Below are 9,566 nucleotides of genomic sequence, written 5' to 3'. Positions count from 1 at the left end.
TGACACTTTTTGCTGGAGTCTAGTTTGGCCTGCGTCGCCTTCAAATAGGATCTTTACAGTTGCCCTGGCAGCTTACGGCCACACTACCCTGAAAACGCCTGATCTCGGAAGCTAAGCAGGGGAGGGCCTGGTTAGTACTTGGATGGGAGACCGCCTGGGAATACCAGGTGCTGTAAGCTTTTTATGGTTTCTGCTCTTGCCTAACAGCAGAGGGCGCTGTTTGCCACTTTTTTCTGGAGTCTAGTTTGGCCTGCGTCGCCTTCAAATAGGACCTTTTCAGTTGCCCTGGCAGCTTACGGCCATACTACCCTGAAAAAGCCCGATCTCGTCCGATCTCGGAAGCTAAGCAGGGGCGGGCCTGGTTAGTACTTGGATGGGAGACCGCCTGGGAATACCAGGTGCTGTAAGCTTTTTATGGTTTCTGCTCTTGCCTGACAGCAGAGGGCGCTGTTTGACACTTTTTGCTGGAGTCTAGTTTGGCCTGCGTCGCCTTCAAATAGGATCTTTTCAGTTGATGTGGCAGCTTACGGCCATACTACCCTGAAAACGCCCGATCTCGTCCGATCTCGGAAGCTAAGCAGGGGCGGGCCTGGTTAGTACTTGGATGGGAGACCGCCTGGGAATACCAGGTGCTGTAAGCTTTTTATGGTTTCTGCTCTTGCCTGACAGCAGAGGGCGCTGTTTGACACTTTTTGCTGGAGTCTAGTTTGGCCTGCGTCACCTTCAAATAGGATCTTTACAGTTGCCCTGGCAGCTTACGGCCACACTACCCTGAAAACTCCTGATCTCGGAAGCGAAGCAGGGGAGGGCCTGGTTAGTACTTGGATGGGAGACCGCCTGGGAATACCAGGTGCTGTAAGCTTTTTATGGTTTCTGCTCTAGCCTGACAGCAGAGGGCGCTGTTTGACACTTTTTGCTGGATCTAGTTTGGCCTGCGTCGCCTTCAAATAAGATCTTTTAAGTTGTCCTGGCAGCTTACGGCCATACCACCCTGAAAACGCCTGATCTCGTCCGATCTCGGAAGCTAAGCAGGGGCGGGCCTGGTTAGTACTTGGATGGGAGACCGCCTGGGAATACCAGGTGCTGTAAGCTTTTCATGGTTTCTGCTCTTGCCTGACAGCAGAGGGCGCTGTTTGACACTTTTTGCTGGAGTCTAGTTTGGCCTGCGTCTTCTTCAAATAGGATTTTTTCAGTTGACCTGGCAGCTTACGGCCATACTTCCTTGAAAACGCCCGATCTCGTCCGATCTCGGAAGCTAAGCACGGGCGGGCCTGGTTAGTACTTGAATGGGAGACCGCCTGGGAATACCAGGTGCTGTAAGCTTTTTATGGTTTCTGCTCTTGCCTGACAGCAGAGGGCGCTGTTTGACACTTTTTGCTGGAGTCTAGTTTGGCCTGCGTCGCCTTCAAATAGGATCTTTTCAGTTGCCCTTGCAGCTTACGGCCATACTACCCTGAAAACGCCCGATCTCGTCCGATCTCGGAAGCTAAGCAGGGGTGGTCCTGGTTAGTACTTGGATGGGAGACCGCTTGGGATTACCAGGTGCTGTAAGCTTTTCATGGTTTCTGCTCTTGCCTGACAGCAGAGGGCGCTGTTTGACACTTTTTGCTGGAGTCTAGTTTGGCCTGCGTCTTCTTCAAATAGGATCTTTTCAGTTGCCCTGGCAGCTTACGGCCATACTACCCTGAAAACGCCCGATCTCGTCCGATCTCGGAAGCTAAGCAGGGGTGGACCTGGTTAGTACTTGGATGGGAGACCGCCTGGGAATACCAGGTGCTGTAAGCCTTTTATGGTTTCTGCTCTTGCCTGACAGCAGAGGGCGCTGTTTGACACTTTTTGCTGGATCTAGTTTGGCCTGCGTCGCCTTCAAATAAGATCTTTTCAGTTGTCCTGGCAGCTTACGGCCATACTCCCCTGAAAACGCCTGATTTCGGAAGCTAAGCAGGGGAGGGCCTGGTTAGTACTTGGATGGGAGACCGCCTGGGAATACCAGGTGCTGTAAGCTTTTTATGGTTTCTGCTCTTGCCTGACAGCAGAGGGCGCTGTTTGACACTTTTTGCTGGAGTATAGTTTGGCCTGCGTCTTCTTCAAATAGGATCTTTTCAGTTGCCCTGGCAGCTTACGGCCATACTACCCTGAAAACGCCCGATCTCGCCCGATCTCGTCCGATCTCGGAAGCTAAGCAGGGGCGGGCCTGGTTAGTACTTGGATGGGAGACCGCCTGGGAATACCAGTTGCTGTAAGCTTTTCATGGTTTCTGCTCTTGCCTGACAGCAGAGGGCGCTGTTTGACATGTTTTGCTGGAGTCTAGTTTGGCCTGCGTCACCTTCAAATAGGATCTTTTCAGTTGACCTGGCAGCTTACGGCCATACTACTCTGAAAACGCCCGATCTCGTCTGATCTCGGAAGCTAAGCAGGGGCGGGCCTGGTTAGTACTTGGATGGGAGACCGCCTGGGAATACCAGGTGCTGTAAGCTTTTTATGGTTTCTGCTCTAGCCTGACAGCAGAGGGCGCTGTTTGACACTTTTTGCTTGATCTAGTTTGGCCTGCGTCGCCTTCAAATAAGATCTTTTCAGTTGTCCTGGCAGCTTACGGCCATACTACCCTGAAAACGCCCGATCTCGGAAGCTAAGCAGGGGCGGGCCTGGTTAGTACTTGGATGGGAGACCGCCTGTGAATACCAGGTGCTGTAAGCTTTTTATGGTTTCTGCTCTTGCCTGACAGCAGAGGGCGCTGTTTGACACTTTTTGCTTTAGTCTAGTTTGGCCTGCGTCACCTTCAAATAGGATCTTTTCAGTTGACCTGGCAGCTTAGGCCATACTACCCTGAAAACGCCCGATCTCGTACGATCTCGGAAGCTAAGCAGGGCCGGGCCTGGTTAGTACTTGGATGGGAGACCGCCTGGGAATACCAGGTGCTGTAAGCTTTTTATGGTTTCTGCTCTTGCCTGACAGCAGAGGGCGCTGTTTGACACTTTGCGCTGGATCTAGTTTGGCCTGCGTCGCCTTCAAATAAGATCTTTTCAGTTGTCCTGGCAGCTTACGGCCATACTACCCTGAAAACGCCCGATCTCGGAAGCTAAGCAGGGGAGGGCCTGGTTAGTACTTGGATGGGAGACCGCCTGGGAATACCAGGTGCTGTAAGCTTTTTATGGTTTCTGCTCTAGCCTGACAGCAGAGGGCACTGTTTGACACTTTTTGCTGGAGTCTAGTTTGGCCTGCGTCGCCTTCAAATAAGATCTTTTCAGTTGATGTGGCAGCTTACGGCCATACTACCCTGAAAACGCACAATCTCGTCCGATCTCGGAAGCTAAGCAGGGGCGGGCCTGGTTAGTACTTGGATGGGAGACCGCCTGGGAATACCAGGTGCTGTAAGCTTTTTATGGTTTCTGCTCTTGCCTGACAGCAGAGGGCGCTGTTTGACACTTTTTGCTTGATCTAGTTTGGCCTGCGTCGCCTTCAAATAAGATCTTTTCAGTTGTCCTGGCAGCTTACGGCCATACTACCCTGAAAACGCCCGATCTCGGAAGCTAAGCAGGGGCGGGCCTGGTTAGTACTTGGATGGGAGACCGCCTGTGAATACCAGGTGCTGTAAGCTTTTTATGGTTTCTGCTCTTGCCTGACAGCAGAGGGCGCTGTTTGACCCTTTTTGCTGTAGTCTAGTTTGGCCTGCGTCACCTTCAAATAGGATCTTTTCAGTTGACCTGGCAGCTTAGGCCATACTACCCTGAAAACGCCCGATCTCGTACGATCTCGGAAGCTAAGCAGGGCCGGGCCTGGTTAGTACTTGGATGGGAGACCGCCTGGGAATACCAGGTGCTGTAAGCTTTTTATGGTTTCTGCTCTTGCCTGACAGCAGAGGGCGCTGTTTGACACTTTTTGCTGGATCTAGTTTGGCCTGCGTCGCCTTCAAATAAGATCTTTTCAGTTGTCCTGGCAGCTTACGGCCATACTACCCTGAAAACGCCCGATCTCGGAAGCTAAGCAGGGGAGGGCCTGGTTAGTACTTGGATGGGAGACCGCCTGGGAATACCAGGTGCTGTAAGCTTTTTATGGTTTCTGCTCTAGCCTGACAGCAGAGGGCGCTGTTTGACACTTTTTGCTGGATCTAGTTTGGCCTGCGTCGCCTTCAAATAAGATCTTTTCAGTTGTCCTGGCAGCTTACGGCCATACCACCCTGAAAACGCCTGATCTCGTCCGATTTCGGAAGCTAAGCAGGGGCGGGCCTGGTTAGTACTTGGATGGGAGACCGCCTGGGAATACCAGGTGCTGTAAGCTTTTTATGGTTTCTGCTCTTGCCTGACAGCAGAGGGCTCTGTTTGACACTTTTTGCTGGAGTCTAGTTTGGCCTGCGTCGCCTTCAAATAGGATCTTTTCAGTTGATGTGGCAGCTTACGGCCATAGTACCCTGAAAACGCCCAATCTCGTCCGATCTCGGAAGCTAAGCAGGGGCGGGCCTGGTTAGTACTTGGATGGGAGACCGCCTGGGAATACCAGGTGCTGTAAGCTTTTTATGGTTTCTGCTCTTGCCTGACAGCAGAGGGCGCTGTTTGACATGTTTTGCTGGAGTCTAGTTTGGCCTGCGTCACCTTCAAATAGGATTTTTTCAGTTGACCTGGCAGCTTACGGCCATACTTCCTTGAAAACGCCCGATCTCGTCCGATCTCGGAAGCTAAGCACGGGCGGGCCTGGTTAGTACTTGAATGGGAGACCGCCTGGGAATACCAGGTGCTGTAAGCTTTTTATGGTTTCTGCTCTTGCCTGACAGCAGAGGGCGCTGTTTGACACTTTTTGCTGGAGTCTAGTTTGGCCTGCGTCGCCTTCAAATAGGATCTTTTCAGTTGCCCTTGCAGCTTACGGCCATACTACCCTGAAAACGCCCGATCTCGTCCGATCTCGGAAGCTAAGCAGGGGTGGTCCTGGTTAGTACTTGGATGGGAGACCGCCTGGGATTACCAGGTGCTGTAAGCTTTTTATGGTTTCTGCTCTTGCCTGACAGCAGAGGGCGCTGTTTGACACTTTTTGCTGGAGTCTAGTTTGGCCTGCGTCGCCTTCAAATAGGATCTTTTCAGTTGTCCTGGCAGCTTACGGCCATACTACCCTGAAAACGCCCGATCTCGTCCGATCTCGGAAGCTAAGCAGGGGCGGGCCTGGTTAGTACTTGGATGGGAGACCGCCTGGGAATACCAGGTGCTGTAAGCTTTTCATGGTTTCTGCTCTTGCCTGACAGCAGAGGGCGCTGTTTGACACTTTTTGCTGGAGTCTAGTTTGGCCTGCGTCTTCTTCAAATAGGATCTTTTCAGTTGCCCTGGCAGCTTACGGCCATACTACCCTGAAAACGCCCGATCTCGTCCGATCTCGGAAGCTAAGCAGGGGTGGGCCTGGTTAGTACTTGGATGGGAGACCGCCTGGGAATACCAGGTGCTGTAAGCCTTTTATGGTTTCTGCTCTTGCCTGACAGCAGAGGGCGCTGTTTGACACTTTTTGCTGGATCTAGTTTGGCCTGCGTCGCCTTCAAATAAGATCTTTTCAGTTGTCCTGGCAGCTTACGGCCATACTCCCCTGAAAACGCCTGATTTCGGAAGCTAAGCAGGGGAGGGCCTGGTTAGTACTTTGATGGGAGACCGCCTGCGAATACCAGGAGCTGTAAGCTTTTTATGGTTTCTGCTCTTGCCTGACAGCAGAGGGCGCTGTTTGACACTTTTTGCTGGAGTCTAGTTTGGCCTGCGTCTTCTTCAAATAGGATCTTTTCAGTTGCCCTGGCAGCTTACGGCCATACTACCCTGAAAACGCCCGATCTCGCCCGATCTCGTCCGATCTCGGAAGCTAAGCAGGGGTGGGCCTGGTTAGTACTTGGATGGGAGACCGCCTGGGAATACCAGGTGCTGTAAGCCTTTTATGGTTTCTGCTCTTGCCTGACAGCAGAGGGCGCTGTTTGACACTTTTTGCTGGAGTCTAGTTTGGCCTGCGTCGCCTTCAAATAGGATCTTTACAGTTGCCCTGGCAGCTTACGGCCACACTACCCTGAAAACGCCTGATCTCGGAAGCTAAGCAGGGGAGGGCCTGGTTAGTACTTGGATGGGAGACCGCCTGGGAATACCAGGTGCTGTAAGCTTTTTATGGTTTCTGCTCTTGCCTAACAGCAGAGGGCGCTGTTTGCCACTTTTTTCTGGAGTCTAGTTTGGCCTGCGTCGCCTTCAAATAGGACCTTTTCAGTTGCCCTGGCAGCTTACGGCCATACTACCCTGAAAAAGCCCGATCTCGTCCGATCTCGGAAGCTAAGCAGGGGCGGGCCTGGTTAGTACTTGGATGGGAGACCGCCTGGGAATACCAGGTGCTGTAAGCTTTTTATGGTTTCTGCTCTTGCCTGACAGCAGAGGGCGCTGTTTGACACTTTTTGCTGGAGTCTAGTTTGGCCTGCGTCGCCTTCAAATAGGATCTTTTCAGTTGATGTGGCAGCTTACGGCCATACTACCCTGAAAACGCCCGATCTCGTCCGATCTCGGAAGCTAAGCAGGGGCGGGCCTGGTTAGTACTTGGATGGGAGACCGCCTGGGAATACCAGGTGCTGTAAGCTTTTTATGGTTTCTGCTCTTGCCTGACAGCAGAGGGCGCTGTTTGACACTTTTTGCTGGAGTCTAGTTTGGCCTGCGTCACCTTCAAATAGGATCTTTACAGTTGCCCTGGCAGCTTACGGCCACACTACCCTGAAAACTCCTGATCTCGGAAGCGAAGCAGGGGAGGGCCTGGTTAGTACTTGGATGGGAGACCGCCTGGGAATACCAGGTGCTGTAAGCTTTTTATGGTTTCTGCTCTAGCCTGACAGCAGAGGGCGCTGTTTGACACTTTTTGCTGGATCTAGTTTGGCCTGCGTCGCCTTCAAATAAGATCTTTTAAGTTGTCCTGGCAGCTTACGGCCATACCACCCTGAAAACGCCTGATCTCGTCCGATCTCGGAAGCTAAGCAGGGGCGGGCCTGGTTAGTACTTGGATGGGAGACCGCCTGGGAATACCAGGTGCTGTAAGCTTTTCATGGTTTCTGCTCTTGCCTGACAGCAGAGGGCGCTGTTTGACACTTTTTGCTGGAGTCTAGTTTGGCCTGCGTCTTCTTCAAATAGGATTTTTTCAGTTGACCTGGCAGCTTACGGCCATACTTCCTTGAAAACGCCCGATCTCGTCCGATCTCGGAAGCTAAGCACGGGCGGGCCTGGTTAGTACTTGAATGGGAGACCGCCTGGGAATACCAGGTGCTGTAAGCTTTTTATGGTTTCTGCTCTTGCCTGACAGCAGAGGGCGCTGTTTGACACTTTTTGCTGGAGTCTAGTTTGGCCTGCGTCGCCTTCAAATAGGATCTTTTCAGTTGCCCTTGCAGCTTACGGCCATACTACCCTGAAAACGCCCGATCTCGTCCGATCTCGGAAGCTAAGCAGGGGTGGTCCTGGTTAGTACTTGGATGGGAGACCGCTTGGGATTACCAGGTGCTGTAAGCTTTTCATGGTTTCTGCTCTTGCCTGACAGCAGAGGGCGCTGTTTGACACTTTTTGCTGGAGTCTAGTTTGGCCTGCGTCTTCTTCAAATAGGATCTTTTCAGTTGCCCTGGCAGCTTACGGCCATACTACCCTGAAAACGCCCGATCTCGTCCGATCTCGGAAGCTAAGCAGGGGTGGACCTGGTTAGTACTTGGATGGGAGACCGCCTGGGAATACCAGGTGCTGTAAGCCTTTTATGGTTTCTGCTCTTGCCTGACAGCAGAGGGCGCTGTTTGACACTTTTTGCTGGATCTAGTTTGGCCTGCGTCGCCTTCAAATAAGATCTTTTCAGTTGTCCTGGCAGCTTACGGCCATACTCCCCTGAAAACGCCTGATTTCGGAAGCTAAGCAGGGGAGGGCCTGGTTAGTACTTGGATGGGAGACCGCCTGGGAATACCAGGTGCTGTAAGCTTTTTATGGTTTCTGCTCTTGCCTGACAGCAGAGGGCGCTGTTTGACACTTTTTGCTGGAGTATAGTTTGGCCTGCGTCTTCTTCAAATAGGATCTTTTCAGTTGCCCTGGCAGCTTACGGCCATACTACCCTGAAAACGCCCGATCTCGCCCGATCTCGTCCGATCTCGGAAGCTAAGCAGGGGCGGGCCTGGTTAGTACTTGGATGGGAGACCGCCTGGGAATACCAGTTGCTGTAAGCTTTTCATGGTTTCTGCTCTTGCCTGACAGCAGAGGGCGCTGTTTGACATGTTTTGCTGGAGTCTAGTTTGGCCTGCGTCACCTTCAAATAGGATCTTTTCAGTTGACCTGGCAGCTTACGGCCATACTACTCTGAAAACGCCCGATCTCGTCTGATCTCGGAAGCTAAGCAGGGGCGGGCCTGGTTAGTACTTGGATGGGAGACCGCCTGGGAATACCAGGTGCTGTAAGCTTTTTATGGTTTCTGCTCTAGCCTGACAGCAGAGGGCGCTGTTTGACACTTTTTGCTTGATCTAGTTTGGCCTGCGTTGCCTTCAAATAAGATCTTTTCAGTTGTCCTGGCAGCTTACGGCCATACTACCCTGAAAACGCCCGATCTCGGAAGCTAAGCAGGGGCGGGCCTGGTTAGTACTTGGATGGGAGACCGCCTGTGAATACCAGGTGCTGTAAGCTTTTTATGGTTTCTGCTCTTGCCTGACAGCAGAGGGCGCTGTTTGACACTTTTTGCTTTAGTCTAGTTTGGCCTGCGTCACCTTCAAATAGGATCTTTTCAGTTGACCTGGCAGCTTAGGCCATACTACCCTGAAAACGCCCGATCTCGTACGATCTCGGAAGCTAAGCAGGGCCGGGCCTGGTTAGTACTTGGATGGGAGACCGCCTGGGAATACCAGGTGCTGTAAGCTTTTTATGGTTTCTGCTCTTGCCTGACAGCAGAGGGCGCTGTTTGACACTTTGCGCTGGATCTAGTTTGGCCTGCGTCGCCTTCAAATAAGATCTTTTCAGTTGTCCTGGCAGCTTACGGCCATACTACCCTGAAAACGCCCGATCTCGGAAGCTAAGCAGGGGAGGGCCTGGTTAGTACTTGGATGGGAGACCGCCTGGGAATACCAGGTGCTGTAAGCTTTTTATGGTTTCTGCTCTAGCCTGACAGCAGAGGGCACTGTTTGACACTTTTTGCTGGAGTCTAGTTTGGCCTGCGTCGCCTTCAAATAAGATCTTTTCAGTTGATGTGGCAGCTTACGGCCATACTACCCTGAAAACGCACAATCTCGTCCGATCTCGGAAGCTAAGCAGGGGCGGGCCTGGTTAGTACTTGGATGGGAGACCGCCTGGGAATACCAGGTGCTGTAAGCTTTTTATGGTTTCTGCTCTTGCCTGACAGCAGAGGGCGCTGTTTGACATGTTTTGCTGGAGTCTAGTTTGGCCTGCGTCACCTTCAAATAGGATTTTTTCAGTTGACCTGGCAGCTTACGGCCATACTTCCTTGAAAACGCCCGATCTCGTCCGATCTCGGAAGCTGAGCACGGGCGGGCCTGGTTAGTACTTGAATGGGAGACCGCCTGGGAATACCAGGTGCTGTAAGCTTTTTATGGTTTCTGCTCTTGC

The 9,566-nt window shown here is 52.2% G+C and overlaps 26 non-coding genes and 16 pseudogenes across 26 annotated transcripts; all 42 read left to right on the top strand.

Annotated features, from left to right (window-relative positions):
• Positions 1-70: 70 nt before the first annotated feature.
• LOC131141251 (5S ribosomal RNA) lies at positions 71-179 on the top strand (annotated as a pseudogene).
• Positions 180-291: 112 nt separating this feature from the next.
• Positions 292-410, top strand: LOC131143206 (5S ribosomal RNA). The gene has a single exon (XR_009133258.1). It is a non-coding gene; the product is annotated as a 5S ribosomal RNA (ribosomal RNA).
• A 112-nt stretch (positions 411-522) lies between these two features.
• Positions 523-641, top strand: LOC131099074 (5S ribosomal RNA). The gene has a single exon (XR_009117913.1). It is a non-coding gene; the product is annotated as a 5S ribosomal RNA (ribosomal RNA).
• Positions 642-753: 112 nt separating this feature from the next.
• LOC131141957 (5S ribosomal RNA) lies at positions 754-862 on the top strand (annotated as a pseudogene).
• Positions 863-973: 111 nt separating this feature from the next.
• Positions 974-1,092, top strand: LOC131142135 (5S ribosomal RNA). Its single transcript, XR_009132603.1, has one exon. It is a non-coding gene; the product is annotated as a 5S ribosomal RNA (ribosomal RNA).
• Positions 1,093-1,204: 112 nt separating this feature from the next.
• Positions 1,205-1,323, top strand: LOC131097791 (5S ribosomal RNA). Its single transcript, XR_009116683.1, has one exon. It is a non-coding gene; the product is annotated as a 5S ribosomal RNA (ribosomal RNA).
• A 112-nt stretch (positions 1,324-1,435) lies between these two features.
• Positions 1,436-1,554, top strand: LOC131098903 (5S ribosomal RNA). The gene has a single exon (XR_009117749.1). It is a non-coding gene; the product is annotated as a 5S ribosomal RNA (ribosomal RNA).
• Positions 1,555-1,666: 112 nt separating this feature from the next.
• Positions 1,667-1,785, top strand: LOC131099726 (5S ribosomal RNA). Its single transcript, XR_009118521.1, has one exon. It is a non-coding gene; the product is annotated as a 5S ribosomal RNA (ribosomal RNA).
• A 111-nt stretch (positions 1,786-1,896) lies between these two features.
• On the top strand, positions 1,897-2,005 carry LOC131141939 (5S ribosomal RNA; annotated as a pseudogene).
• A 112-nt stretch (positions 2,006-2,117) lies between these two features.
• Positions 2,118-2,246, top strand: LOC131100295 (5S ribosomal RNA; annotated as a pseudogene).
• Positions 2,247-2,358: 112 nt separating this feature from the next.
• Positions 2,359-2,477, top strand: LOC131142769 (5S ribosomal RNA). Its single transcript, XR_009132836.1, has one exon. It is a non-coding gene; the product is annotated as a 5S ribosomal RNA (ribosomal RNA).
• A 111-nt stretch (positions 2,478-2,588) lies between these two features.
• LOC131101184 (5S ribosomal RNA) lies at positions 2,589-2,697 on the top strand (annotated as a pseudogene).
• A 112-nt stretch (positions 2,698-2,809) lies between these two features.
• LOC131099693 (5S ribosomal RNA) lies at positions 2,810-2,927 on the top strand. The gene has a single exon (XR_009118511.1). It is a non-coding gene; the product is annotated as a 5S ribosomal RNA (ribosomal RNA).
• Positions 2,928-3,038: 111 nt separating this feature from the next.
• On the top strand, positions 3,039-3,147 carry LOC131100304 (5S ribosomal RNA; annotated as a pseudogene).
• Positions 3,148-3,259: 112 nt separating this feature from the next.
• LOC131099079 (5S ribosomal RNA) lies at positions 3,260-3,378 on the top strand. Its single transcript, XR_009117918.1, has one exon. It is a non-coding gene; the product is annotated as a 5S ribosomal RNA (ribosomal RNA).
• Positions 3,379-3,489: 111 nt separating this feature from the next.
• On the top strand, positions 3,490-3,598 carry LOC131101183 (5S ribosomal RNA; annotated as a pseudogene).
• Positions 3,599-3,710: 112 nt separating this feature from the next.
• Positions 3,711-3,828, top strand: LOC131099691 (5S ribosomal RNA). The gene has a single exon (XR_009118509.1). It is a non-coding gene; the product is annotated as a 5S ribosomal RNA (ribosomal RNA).
• Positions 3,829-3,939: 111 nt separating this feature from the next.
• Positions 3,940-4,048, top strand: LOC131100303 (5S ribosomal RNA; annotated as a pseudogene).
• Positions 4,049-4,159: 111 nt separating this feature from the next.
• LOC131142941 (5S ribosomal RNA) lies at positions 4,160-4,278 on the top strand. The gene has a single exon (XR_009133000.1). It is a non-coding gene; the product is annotated as a 5S ribosomal RNA (ribosomal RNA).
• Positions 4,279-4,390: 112 nt separating this feature from the next.
• On the top strand, positions 4,391-4,509 carry LOC131099454 (5S ribosomal RNA). Its single transcript, XR_009118287.1, has one exon. It is a non-coding gene; the product is annotated as a 5S ribosomal RNA (ribosomal RNA).
• A 112-nt stretch (positions 4,510-4,621) lies between these two features.
• On the top strand, positions 4,622-4,740 carry LOC131097790 (5S ribosomal RNA). The gene has a single exon (XR_009116682.1). It is a non-coding gene; the product is annotated as a 5S ribosomal RNA (ribosomal RNA).
• Positions 4,741-4,852: 112 nt separating this feature from the next.
• On the top strand, positions 4,853-4,971 carry LOC131098774 (5S ribosomal RNA). The gene has a single exon (XR_009117632.1). It is a non-coding gene; the product is annotated as a 5S ribosomal RNA (ribosomal RNA).
• Positions 4,972-5,083: 112 nt separating this feature from the next.
• LOC131099062 (5S ribosomal RNA) lies at positions 5,084-5,202 on the top strand. Its single transcript, XR_009117902.1, has one exon. It is a non-coding gene; the product is annotated as a 5S ribosomal RNA (ribosomal RNA).
• Positions 5,203-5,314: 112 nt separating this feature from the next.
• Positions 5,315-5,433, top strand: LOC131097184 (5S ribosomal RNA). Its single transcript, XR_009116096.1, has one exon. It is a non-coding gene; the product is annotated as a 5S ribosomal RNA (ribosomal RNA).
• A 111-nt stretch (positions 5,434-5,544) lies between these two features.
• LOC131142498 (5S ribosomal RNA) lies at positions 5,545-5,653 on the top strand (annotated as a pseudogene).
• Positions 5,654-5,765: 112 nt separating this feature from the next.
• Positions 5,766-5,894, top strand: LOC131098781 (5S ribosomal RNA; annotated as a pseudogene).
• Positions 5,895-6,006: 112 nt separating this feature from the next.
• On the top strand, positions 6,007-6,115 carry LOC131141250 (5S ribosomal RNA; annotated as a pseudogene).
• Positions 6,116-6,227: 112 nt separating this feature from the next.
• Positions 6,228-6,346, top strand: LOC131143205 (5S ribosomal RNA). The gene has a single exon (XR_009133257.1). It is a non-coding gene; the product is annotated as a 5S ribosomal RNA (ribosomal RNA).
• A 112-nt stretch (positions 6,347-6,458) lies between these two features.
• Positions 6,459-6,577, top strand: LOC131099050 (5S ribosomal RNA). Its single transcript, XR_009117891.1, has one exon. It is a non-coding gene; the product is annotated as a 5S ribosomal RNA (ribosomal RNA).
• Positions 6,578-6,689: 112 nt separating this feature from the next.
• On the top strand, positions 6,690-6,798 carry LOC131141956 (5S ribosomal RNA; annotated as a pseudogene).
• Positions 6,799-6,909: 111 nt separating this feature from the next.
• LOC131142020 (5S ribosomal RNA) lies at positions 6,910-7,028 on the top strand. The gene has a single exon (XR_009132592.1). It is a non-coding gene; the product is annotated as a 5S ribosomal RNA (ribosomal RNA).
• Positions 7,029-7,140: 112 nt separating this feature from the next.
• Positions 7,141-7,259, top strand: LOC131097789 (5S ribosomal RNA). Its single transcript, XR_009116681.1, has one exon. It is a non-coding gene; the product is annotated as a 5S ribosomal RNA (ribosomal RNA).
• Positions 7,260-7,371: 112 nt separating this feature from the next.
• Positions 7,372-7,490, top strand: LOC131098902 (5S ribosomal RNA). The gene has a single exon (XR_009117748.1). It is a non-coding gene; the product is annotated as a 5S ribosomal RNA (ribosomal RNA).
• Positions 7,491-7,602: 112 nt separating this feature from the next.
• On the top strand, positions 7,603-7,721 carry LOC131099714 (5S ribosomal RNA). Its single transcript, XR_009118519.1, has one exon. It is a non-coding gene; the product is annotated as a 5S ribosomal RNA (ribosomal RNA).
• A 111-nt stretch (positions 7,722-7,832) lies between these two features.
• LOC131141938 (5S ribosomal RNA) lies at positions 7,833-7,941 on the top strand (annotated as a pseudogene).
• A 112-nt stretch (positions 7,942-8,053) lies between these two features.
• On the top strand, positions 8,054-8,182 carry LOC131100293 (5S ribosomal RNA; annotated as a pseudogene).
• Positions 8,183-8,294: 112 nt separating this feature from the next.
• LOC131142768 (5S ribosomal RNA) lies at positions 8,295-8,413 on the top strand. Its single transcript, XR_009132835.1, has one exon. It is a non-coding gene; the product is annotated as a 5S ribosomal RNA (ribosomal RNA).
• Positions 8,414-8,524: 111 nt separating this feature from the next.
• Positions 8,525-8,633, top strand: LOC131101182 (5S ribosomal RNA; annotated as a pseudogene).
• A 112-nt stretch (positions 8,634-8,745) lies between these two features.
• LOC131099690 (5S ribosomal RNA) lies at positions 8,746-8,863 on the top strand. Its single transcript, XR_009118508.1, has one exon. It is a non-coding gene; the product is annotated as a 5S ribosomal RNA (ribosomal RNA).
• Positions 8,864-8,974: 111 nt separating this feature from the next.
• Positions 8,975-9,083, top strand: LOC131100302 (5S ribosomal RNA; annotated as a pseudogene).
• Positions 9,084-9,195: 112 nt separating this feature from the next.
• Positions 9,196-9,314, top strand: LOC131099078 (5S ribosomal RNA). Its single transcript, XR_009117917.1, has one exon. It is a non-coding gene; the product is annotated as a 5S ribosomal RNA (ribosomal RNA).
• A 112-nt stretch (positions 9,315-9,426) lies between these two features.
• LOC131099603 (5S ribosomal RNA) lies at positions 9,427-9,545 on the top strand. Its single transcript, XR_009118427.1, has one exon. It is a non-coding gene; the product is annotated as a 5S ribosomal RNA (ribosomal RNA).
• Positions 9,546-9,566: the final 21 nt, after the last annotated feature.

The sequence above is a fragment of the Doryrhamphus excisus genome, chromosome 13 (genome assembly GCF_030265055.1).
Source record: "Doryrhamphus excisus isolate RoL2022-K1 chromosome 13, RoL_Dexc_1.0, whole genome shotgun sequence".
In the NCBI taxonomy this organism is placed as follows: domain Eukaryota; kingdom Metazoa; phylum Chordata; class Actinopteri; order Syngnathiformes; family Syngnathidae; genus Doryrhamphus; species Doryrhamphus excisus.
This window is presented reverse-complemented; position numbering and strand designations above follow the sequence as displayed.